Source organism: Triplophysa rosa, linkage group LG20 (genome assembly GCF_024868665.1).
Source record: "Triplophysa rosa linkage group LG20, Trosa_1v2, whole genome shotgun sequence".
NCBI classification, from domain to species: Eukaryota; Metazoa; Chordata; class Actinopteri; order Cypriniformes; family Nemacheilidae; genus Triplophysa; species Triplophysa rosa.
The window spans coordinates 2,825,871-2,838,033 of NC_079909.1; the positions used below are offsets into that span (position 1 = coordinate 2,825,871).

At 37.8% G+C, this 12,163-nt stretch overlaps 1 pseudogene; it reads right to left on the reverse strand.

Moving 5' to 3' along the window:
- Window positions 1-965: 965 nt before the first annotated feature.
- LOC130571052 (uncharacterized) lies at window positions 966-9,563 on the reverse strand (annotated as a pseudogene).
- Window positions 9,564-12,163: the final 2,600 nt, after the last annotated feature.

Below are 12,163 nucleotides of genomic sequence, written 5' to 3' on the forward strand. Positions count from 1 at the left end.
TGCCTCCAAAGCCTTTGATCGCATTAATCATGGAAAGCTATTTGTAAAATTACAGCAGCGAGGGGTTCCCCCATACCTAGTCCGGGTTCTGCATTTTTGGTATACACACCAATCAATGCAGGTTAGATGGGCCTTTTTTAGTGACAAATGGGGTTAGACAGGGTGGAATATGGTCACCTTTATATGGACGACCTAGCTCAAAGACTTAAAAACTGTAAGACTGGATGCATGACGGGAGAAAGACTTTTGAACCATCTACTGTATGCAGATGACCTACACTGTAAAATGTTTGACCGTAACTTCACAGTATATTTCTGGCTTCTGGTTACATGACTTTCACAGTATGCTGTGGTATGTGACTTCACAGTAAATTACCGGCTTCTGGTTGTTTTCACAGTAACTCACTGTGTCATGTCTGCAGTAAAGAGTTGTAAACTAACTGTTGTGTACTGTGCCCTCACAGTATGTATGCCATTGTATTACTGTGATTTCATAGAATGCTCCATTGAAACTAGTTTAATTAACTGTGAAGTTAAAGTTCCTGTCTGTCACACTACTGTTATTTAGCAGTTCAGTGTTGTACAATTATTATACTAAACCGTGAGTAAATGTCTGTCAGTTTATTGTGAGGTTGCAGTTGGCTGCTGTGAAAGTGATGGTTTTTAACTGAACAGTAAGTGCCAGATAAGGATCAGATTAGCTAAAATCTTAAAATTAAATATCTGTGATTCACCAGTTGGCCAGCTGCAGAATTACAGTGTAAAGTGAACCAATTACACACTCATGACAATACACGGCTATACCTCAGCAGCCAATAATGTGCTTTTAATTTACACTTAAAAATATGATTTTTATCTGATAGCCCATCAATACAGAATAACACTGAGAAGACCGAGAACCTGTTTTAAAGTAAACAAGCAGAAACAGTTTGACATATTATTTATTTTAATAGTTTCTCTAAATATTTCAGCTATGACACACAGATCATGACTCTTTATGAAACCAAGACAGGCTGAACCAAGAATATGTTCAGCTAGAATCTAACTGAAAAACCAAACAACATAACTTAACAAAAGCTTGACCATGCCGGTATTAGGTTGGTTTAGACTGCTTACTCTGTCATCCATTCAAAATCAATGAGTTTTCTTATAAATGTACAAACTTGCTGGTTTATTTGCCCTGTATGCCTCTTTGACTTTGTGCCAGCCTCTGGATTTATGCCCAGAAAGCACCTATAAACAAAAAAGCAGAGAGAAAAGCTGTTAGTTTCATCCAAATGGGATGAAAAAGGTGGCAGTCCTCAGTCACCACCTTCAGTGGTGTAATGACTGCGCCAAATCAGACACACAATAATTAGTTACTTTTCTTTCAATATAATTGTAAGCCTCTCCTTCAACAGGCAAGCTAATCACAAGGTACTGTTACCACCAAACTAACAAGTTAACACCTTGAGGCAAAAACACAACTATGGTGGCAATAGCAACCCATGCCGAATGTTCAAGAGAATACTTTTTTGGAAATAATATTTGATCTTTGAGAAAATATTTTGGGATACTGAGCTGTAACTTGTAACCATCAGAAATAAAACAAAAAACTCTTGAAATATTTCACTGTTTGTGTAATAAATTTATAATAAAATTTACTTTTTTTGGAATAAAAATACAAAATATAAAGAACTTGTCCATGGCAATCTAATTTGTGAGATTCACCTGTATATTTGTGTATGTTAAAATACTGTGTACAGTGTTTAGTGTAGTAAATAGAGTTGATAATATCACACATGATGTTTGTAGTTCATGCTCATAATTCAGAGTCTCTTATTCTGTTGAGAGCAAAACTGAAGTTATCTCAGTTTGAGCAAGGTGACATTACTGTGGTTCTGTTAAACTGCAACCATTTAAATAACATTGTAACTGCTTGGCTGCTGTCGTTCTGCACAACACATCCAAACTTTCCTGGTTTAACCCACCAAATAAAAAACAAGCACTCAATTACAATATAATTGTAGACACTACCTTTGAATAAATTCCAGAGTGCAAGCAGCATCTTCAGCATACTGTAAATTGAAATTGTAGTAGCTGGCAAAAATAGCACACAGACCAGTTGTGAAGTCTGGATGAGGTCCCATAACTACTCCACCATCCAAAGACAACATCCATGCCCTTGGCCTTGTTGTGTTACCTGAAACAAAACCATATATAGTCATCATGCCTGACAAATCTTGAATATCAGGATATTTCACACAGCACTATATCAAAAAACAATCCAGTAAATGGGTTAATGTATAAAACAAACTGGGTCAAAATTACCCAGCATTTGTTCTGTCCAATATTTACCCAGTGCTGGGTTGCCAAATAAACCAGAAATAGTTTCTTTTTTAGTTTAGGAACTCTTAGAAGAAAACAACAGTTCCTACAAGAAACTACTCATTTAGACATCAACATTACCTTGGACAATCAAGCGAGGAGTACTTGTTAGGGTGATAGTACTTTTAATGTCAGTGGCTGTGGCACAAGTCTGCAAAAATAATAAATCAATAGATTAAGTGTAGAATAAGACTAAGTTAATAATATGTACAACATATGGTACCAAAGAGTCAAAATCTGTGCACAAACCATCCCTTGACCCCATCAATTATCCCTGTACCCCTTTGGTACAGTTTAGATTGTGATTATGACTTTGTGTAATGTATTCACTGTACACTCACCAAGCACTTCAGCTATAAGTCTCAGCTACGACTATAAAAATGCAGATACAGGACAGCAACATAGACCATATATCAAAAAGGACAACATGACAGTGCATTTGTACAAACAGGGCTTAGTGGTAAAGCAGGTCATCAGCCAACTGGAAGGTTAGTGGTTTGATCCTGGTTTTACCCAGACCACAAGTTAAACTGTCCTTGCCATGTGTCTTCAGTGTGTGAAAGTGGATGATTGTGTGTTCAAAAGTTCATTTACAGTTTACAACAAACAAAATGCCTAATGCGACAATTAATCAATACTTACATCAACTTCAAGCACAATGGCATCCTTGGGCTCTTTGAAGTATGCCATCACAAGGAGAAGAATGCACGCTGCCTTCTCTGAATCCTCGTGTTCAAAACAAGTCAAAACACTTTTCACCCTTTGATGACACTTGACCTCCTGGCAGAACCTCATAATAGTGTTGCCTTTTCTATCCAGGGCCTCTCGAAACTTGGTAAGGATGGGGATATCAGTCAAGAGAGTGAAGTGTGAAAAAAAACCTGGAAAGCAACACAGACATAGACACATACAGTTGAGCAGCGATACTCATGTAATGCTGTGTATTTTGGGGTATTTGATAACAGTTTACAACACAGCTCAACCAATCAGAATCAACAATCATAGTGGCCTCTTTAAAATATGTATTTTAAAACAAACACATTGCGACCATAGACTGCATATTAAGATAGATGACGTGTCTCCACCCCTCCCCCAGACAAAAATATCCCAGATACGGTGCAGTTATCTTGAGTTCTTTTTCCACTTATTACACAGTGACCTGTGTTGGTTGAAACACAGTGGTCTGTGTAAAAATACACCATGTAAAATAAGGGAACTTTTACAGTGTGCCTTGGGAGGTTTCTGAATCAAATTCGCATTTTACTTTTTGGATTAAGACTATATTCGGCTAATGGCATGAGCCTTGTGCTTCACAAAATCAAAATTTAGGAAAAAAACCTCTTGGTGAAAAGAGAAAAGGCCATTCCTCCTTTAACACTGCAATGGCTGGTGGAGGCACACTATTAAGATAGCGTCGCTGGATGACATAGGTCTTCTCCATCAGAGGATCAGCTCTCTCAGCACCACTCATGCCTTCCTTTGAATAGATGTCAAGGAGATGACGTTTGATGCCATCCAATGATGCCTCAGTTTCACCAGGAGGAATTTCTAAAGGACCCCATCTTACACAGCCATACTGATCTACAGGGCCTCTTTGCATCGCTCTGCCTTCATCTGGAACCTCACTTCGTGGCCTTCTCTCCCTGCGTCGTCTCCCAAGAGTATTGTTCCTGTTTTTATACTCCACCCTAGTTTTAATTTGCTGCAGAAGAGAATAACAACCATCTCCAAGGACGTCTCCATTTTTTGCCACATCAGCAAAACATTCTGGATGGCTCCTTATAATGCTTCGAACAACACTGTGACAAATTGCTCTGGTTGGGTTAGGTTCATGCTCCAACATCTGATCCACCACTGCCTTCACCATATCTTTTCTATCGCCTGGTGATGGTCTTGTTCTATTTGCTATTGCCCTTCGAATTGCTGCTGGCATTCTAGCCCAGTTGACCTGGAAGTCTGCATGCCATGGTCTGCCAAGCTGAAAAGAGGGAGAGGAAACTGGTTCTTGAGTGCATGGAGAGGTGGCAGGTATGGTGCAAGGAGTGTTCGAGGAGCTGGGGGCGTGAGCTGAAGAGGTGACAGGAACCAGATCCAGTTGACCTACTGCAAGTCCTAAAAATATGAGAACAGAATAATACATGGAGAATGAAAAAATCCTACCGGGAGGGAAAAGAATGACTATATTTTGCCGCTGCATGCCATATTTGGTAAACAGATTGGCTTCATCTTTCAAGCAACTATAGGTTTCTCACCTACTGTAACCTTGTGAGTACAAAATATGTTATTGATAGAAAAACAACCTGATATCCCAATAATGATAAGAATAGTAGTATCAATAAAATGCCACATACTCCCATTTGTTGCACAACCTATAATAAATAACACATAAATAAACTGCCAAAATAAAAAAAACTGCCACATAAACTGGCAAAAAAAGTTACGTTATATTTGCACATGCATTTATGGGCTTCTTCGAAAATATTATTGACCTTGATTTTATGCACTCTATGTATATGAATGAACCTTAAGTAACATTATTTAATTCTAGTTAATTATTGATCAATTCAAGTTTAAGTTATTCCACTTTAACATTGTACAATATCAAAATAGTTACCTTGAAAGCCATTCAGTAACTTTCGACTGAATAGGTCGAAGGTATTGCTCTAGATCTCTTTCTTGTACCAATGCAAGGTCTTCCTTGTTTTCCACACCAAGCTCTTGCAACCCATTCAGCAATGAAGTCAGAGTTTCGTGAGAGAGGCCCGGTAAGAATGACAACACCAAATCTTTCACCCTTACATCATCCATTTTCTAAATAGAAAGTTTGGGCAGACATGAAAACAATTTCATTTGTCAATTGACTATGGTCTTATACACTACTTTGAGTTTTTTTACTGTAACAGACTGGACTACACCTTTCTGTCACACTGTCTATGACTATATAATGCATTTTTACATCTTAACTTGTAAACAGACTATAAAATACTTAAATTGGCCATGTAATGAATGATAAATAACTTTTTTTAAACTAAGCACAATTTCACAATCAACTATTTTTCCTTTTCTTTGGATCACTGTGATAAGAACATGTACTAGAGAACATAGAAAAAATGTAGCAAAGGACATCCTGTGGGCTCGAAAAGCACACCCATCAAGTTCACAAACTGGGTGTGCATTTTTCTCATTACATTGAATCCAGCTACCTACACTATATTGCCAAAAGTATTGGGTCACCCCCTTTTAATAAACAGGTTTGACTACTTTATTAATTTCCGTGGGTACCAATCTTAATGTAATAGGATATAATGGTATTCTATGGAATTATGTGCTTCTAATTTTATAGCAACAGTTTGGAAAAGGCCCCTTTTCCTTTCCAACATGACAATGCCCCTGTGTATAGGGCAAGGTTCAGAAAGAAATGACTGATTCAGCTTAAGGTGAGCTTGTAACTGTACAAAACGGAGCCACACATTTTAAGGGAGTTTCAAATTGCTTGCTATGTTTCACAATTGAGCCAAGCCTTTTATGCTTTCTATACATATGAGACCTCAAAACATTTGCTTTGCGATATTTCTGAGTGCATTCAAGCACACCGCAATGATACTTATAGTTAGGAGCGTTGCTATGCAGTTTTGCGTGCAAAATAAAATCAACAACAGTCTTATGGCGTTATTATAATGACAAATGTCGCGAGCGCATTATTACAAGGCGAGAGCGCATGCGAATCTCTCCGCTCGCACGCCGATTTCCTTTGCTCGTGCACAAAACTGGACGCGCGCTTTCAATTATACGCTGCTCTCTTATGAATTGTCTCTCCTCTCGCTCAGTGAGCGTGTGCGCACTCAAAATGCGTGCCGTGCGTCAACGAATCCTTCGGTACTCTTGCTCTCGTAAGGTCCTCCTGTGTGTTCCAGGCACTATAGGCTGTCAAAAGTAGTCAACCAATCAGGGATAGGCTTCCACGGCGGGCCAATGAAAACGCGACCTCTTAACTACAGTAGGCCTAATTGTTAAAAATGCTTGATGAAAAGAGTTGTTTTTTGTGTTCTTTTCTACAAAAGTGTCATGTTAATGTGTAATTCTTGTAAAATAGTATATTGTAAATTGCTGAGTTTCATTCTTATAAAATCTTTTAATATATAAATCTTTTAATGAGTGGATTCTTGCGTGTGGGTGGGTGGGTGGATGGGGGGCACCATGAGGTCTTAATACGCCTCTGGATCCACCACGTTCTCAGGTAACAATTTTAATATATTTGATGCAACATTATTCATCAAATGTATATTATAAATGAACGGTAAGGGAGCGTTTGGTATATTGCATAGAAGTTCAGTTGTGTGCCCTGAACTTCTGGAACACTGAATGCAGAACACTTACAGTGTCTGTCTGCAAACGCATTAAATGCATAACCAAATAGGTATAGAATATTATATGATTTTCCAAATGCTCCAGTGCTATTATTGTTTTGATATGTACCGTTACTTGTAGTAAATATTATTTTAGAATAAAGCTAACTTAAGACACCAATCTAAATTGTTCGGTAATCAATTTAGTACTATTTTGACAATACTATGTTTAGTGTAGGACATGCATGAGGACCACATGAACTTGAGGGTGTTGGCCTGTTTTGTCTGAATAACATGGTAGTTAAACTGACTAGGATGTTTATATGTAGCCTACAAAGCATCCTAATGCCCCGTTCATTTCTAATATACATTTGATTAATAATGTTGCATCAAATATATTAATATTGTTACCTGAGAACGTGGTGGATCCATCTTGCTTCGTTGAATACGTCGAGTCACTTTCAACCAATAAGATGCCATGTAAGAGGTCGCGTTTTCATTGGCCCGCCGTGGAAGCCTATCCCTGATTGGTTGACTACTTTTGACAGCCTATAATGCCTGGAACACACAGGAGGACCTCTCGAGAGCAAGAGTACCAAAGGATTCGTGGACGCACGGCACGCATTTTGAGTGCGCACACGCTCACTGAGCGAGAGGAGAGAAAATTCATAAGAGAGCAGCGTATAATTGAAAGCGCGCGTCCAGTTTTGTGCACGAGCAAAGGAAATCGGCGTGCGAGCGGAGAGATTCGCGCGCTCGTATTACAAGAATGCGCTCTCGCCTTGTAATAATGCGCTCGCGACATTTGTCATTATAATAACGCCATACAGTCTGAGACACATGCTCACACAACCTGAATTTACAGATGAACATTGTTCTATTTAGTTGCGAAAGAAATATCAAGCTAACAGCGATTTAAAACTAACAATGCTGGGATTTTGGATATAGCTAGCAGTCTCCCCTAACAACACCAAGTAAACAAATTAGGATCACACACAAGAATAACTAAACATTACTGAGGCACATAAAAAGTCACGGCCAATATATACACCAGTGGTTCTCAAGTCTCAATGAAATTAGCCCTGAGTGACCCTAATAAAACGCAAATGAAGAAGCTTACTAAAGAACTTAATGCAGTGCTGCGCACATTATTTGTAGATTTGCTCTTGCAGTGCTTTAATGTCAAACGTAGGTCAATCTGTGCAGTTGCATAATGAGCTTGATTAATCTTGTTCAGGTGTGTTTGATTATGGTCAGGGCTAATTTTAGCAGGAAAGTGGAATTCGCGTGCCAGAGTTGAGAAAACAGCAAAGAGGGAGCTGCTAACATTAGTAATTTGTGATTAATTTATGATACATTTGTCCTAATCCACAACACTGTAATTTCTCAGTCACAAAAATGGTCACAATACCTACCATATCTTACCTTATAACCGCAGAAAAATGCTGTGGTGAGAACCAATAAGGAATGAGAAAACGCTGTTGTGACAAAGAGCAAAACCAATGTTACACACATACTGATCTCAATCAAAGCAACCTCCTAGGGGGTGATCACTACACGACTTTTAAAATCTGTACACATTTTTATTTTTTAACTAGACTTCATACACTTGCCAACTTTATTAACATTTTCATTGAAAACAATACGTAATAGAATCTGCAGACTGGGGCAGACTTTCTGCAACAACTCCAGACTGAAAATCAGGGCAAAAATCTGACCAAATGTCAGAGAGTAAGAGAGTGATAACAGAATTCCTGAGAGAACCTTTGAGTGAAGAATTGTTTTGAGTGAACTATACAATATTAAACTTTTTGTGCAGTTACAGACATTGTGATGTCAGTCAATTAAAAACTTTTGATTGTGTTGTGGCATTAATGTGTGTAAATTGTGAAGCACTTTAGTGTGATATTTAATCAGTGTTAAGGCTGATGTCATATTAATAGCAGGTGCAAAAGTGATATTGATTCAATGAAATTAACATTGACAAATCAACCATTTTTAACATTGATTCAATGGTTTGGACCTGTTAGCTTGCTGTCTGGGTACCTTCGTACCCGTCACTCTTACTGTCATCTTTATGTACAGTACCATATTGCCAAACAAAGCTATATTTTCCTGCTTATTAAAATAGAAAATTGTTACATCATAATCCTTTACTTGATATATAACTATATAATTCGCAAATTTATATAATAAATCATATTAATCCCTTACAAAAAATAGTTACAAATATTACTTGTACTCAAAATAGGTCAAAACACTGTATTCATGAACATGTTGTCTGTCTTGTTTTACCTGCACTCATCCCCTCGTGAAGTCGCATTGTAATGCTTAAAACATTATACTGTTGGCATGCCACGTTACCTATATACATATGTAGATGTTATCTAAACTGTTTACCTGAACAGCTACGAAACCGCTATTAAGGTGATATATTGGAGATCTTTTCGCCGTCTAAAGTTTAGTCAGCCTTCATTGTGCTTACGACGATACAGCGCCACCTCTTCAGTGTAATGCTGTAACTGCAGTTAAAAGTTACACTTGTGTGATTGGGAGTTTTTAATTCAAATATCTAACAATTTTTATGTTGAATATTAGATGAAGCATGCAACTTCACGGAGGCAGCTGCTTCTAAATTCTCTATGCAGTAAAAACCCCGAGAATTTACAGACATTACAACCGACGTCTGCTCATTTCTTGTTTAGTTACCGGAGTACTTTAACTGCTAACAACGTGACAACAGAACATGTAACTAACAATAATTTGGTTAAAACTGTAAAATTACATGAACTATCAGATGAAAACGGTCATTTAACATAATGTGACAATTAATCACTTACTGCTTTATCCGTGGGAGCAGCTGTGAAAGCCCAGACGCATGCGCAAAAGACGTAATTTACTGTAGCTACCGGTAAATGTCCCACCTGCATTATTTTCACAATAAAAGTCTGAATAGTGTATTATACGGTAAAACATCACAGCTACAGCTTGTGAAGTGCCAATAATCTAATTTACTGTAAAATTTCACAGTTACATATTGTGAAATCCTGGAAATTTTTTACAGTGTAGTTGTAATGTCACCTTACTCTACTGGGCTGCGACAGTTGCTCAGAGTCTGCTCTGACTATGGTGAGCAATATGATTTAAAGTTTAACATCAAAAAGAGTGTTGTTATGTTGATGAGGACAAAGGAGGACCGTAAGGCCGTGTTTCCCTCTTTTTATTTGACTGGTCAGGAGTTATCTGTAGTGAATAAGGTCAAATATCTTGGTCATGCCATTAGAAGTGATCTTTGTGATGACGATGACATTCAGAGACAGTATTGTAAATTATATGCACAAGCTAACATGCTTATTCGTAAATTTAGCATGTGTACTGATGATGTCAAAATAGCGTTGTTTAAAGCTTATTGTACAGAATCAGGTGCCCATGTTAAATGATGTTATCATAAATGTTGTGTATAAATTTATAAAGCGATTTGAGGCCTCTAGAAATGAAATTATTGTGATCTTAGAGAAGAGCACTGTTAGGTACACTTCTCCACTTTGGAGGCACTGGAGAAAGTGCTTATATGGACATTAGATGTTAATATCTTCTTGTTGTATGTTGTTGTTGTTATTCATGCTGTATGCTGTTCTTCTTTTTTTCTTTTATTGTATATATGGACCTTTTTGAGTCTGAAATAAAGATATCATATATCATAAAGGACCAGGTGGTGCTGGCAACATGATCCGTGAAATTTAGCTGATCATCGCTTACCACTCCCAGGTTTCTGGCCGTTCTGGAAGGTGTGATGGTTGATGATGGTGAAGTTGGATGGAGAAGTTGTGATGAATCTTTGTGTCGGCCGGGATTACAAGCAGTTCTGTTTTTGCGAGGTTCAGCTGCAGGTGATGGTCCTTCGTCCAGAGCGAAATGTCACTCAGGCATGCTGAAATGAGTGCAGAAACAGTCGGATCGTCAGGCTGAAATGAAAGGTGGAGTTGTGTATCATCCACATAGCAGTCATAGGAAAAGCCATGTTTCCGAATGACAGAACCTACGGATGTCATGTACAGAAAAGAGCAACGGTTTGTCAAACTAATATTGCATCATGTAATGTCAAAATTTTATCACTATATTAGCTTATTAATTTATTGAAATATTTATCTTTATTTATCTTTGCATAAAAAAACACTGTATGGCTAAAACATGGCACTTCTCAAGCAATGCTAGAAAACTGCATTGTAATAAAGCACAGGGATTATTGTAATGCTTACACTTGTCTTAACTTATGTAATGGAAGTATATTTGGCTAAATCACACAAAAACATGGTCACATTTTACCCCAAAATCTGAAGATGTAAAATATAAAGCATATTTTATGACTGTGACTATTTCCTCTGTGTTCATTCCTGTATAGTTTTTCTTTTTACTTTTAAATCGAACCTTTTATATTTCACATTATAGTAGTGAGGAGGGTAAAGTATGCTTAATTATCAGAAAAATGTCACAATGTTACAAAATGTTAATAGTCCTATAAATGCTTCATTTTCATTAGGCAAAATATATTTTGATTTTAGGGTAAAAAGTGATGATTCACCCATTTGAATACATGCTCTGCAACAGGTTTTATATTGTTTATAATGATGTCTGATATAAGATGACAGTCGAGAAGTCATGGGAGGATGAAGTCACAGGTGAAATCTAGCTTGATATTCTGAAATCTCAGATTTCTATTAGCCATTCAGTTTGATGGCAATCGCTAAAATGTCTTTGGTGAGACCCATTAGACAGATATCAACTGGTTATGACGATTGAACCGTTTATCTGGATTTGTGGTGGTTGAAATCATTTTGCCTGGACTTGTTTGGGTCCAACTGCAAATCCATTACAGTCAAGAATGTTCTGTGAGGTAACCCAGTAGAGAGAGGTCATTCAACAACTGTGATCTATTCATTCATTCAAACCTGTTTATCGAAGACGACACCGTGAACATTAACAATCATGTGTCACGAATCTCTCGGGTGAGGTGAGGACAACGGACCCAAGTGCAGACAGGGACGTAAGGGGTTAACAAGACTTTAATAATAAATAACAGACAAAACAAAAGCCCACAATGGGGGACAACAGAACAAAACATGGCAAAAGGAACGAAGACTCACTAAACTAACAAGACTAGACTAGTAAAACATTACAAGAACTAACACTAAACTCACTGACAAAGAACTCACCCACGTGACAAACACACAAGCAATGGACCAACACAGGACAATGAAACATGAGGACTTTATAAAGGGGACGAAATCAAGAAGGGACAGGTGTGGGGCATGAACTAATAATTATAGCTAACGAGGAAACAGGAGGGCAGGAACAATGATGAGACATGGAGAGATGGAAGGCAATCAGCACCAGATTGCCTCTCTTCACATAAAACAAGAGGTTCTGTCACGATTCTGCCACTAGGTCAAG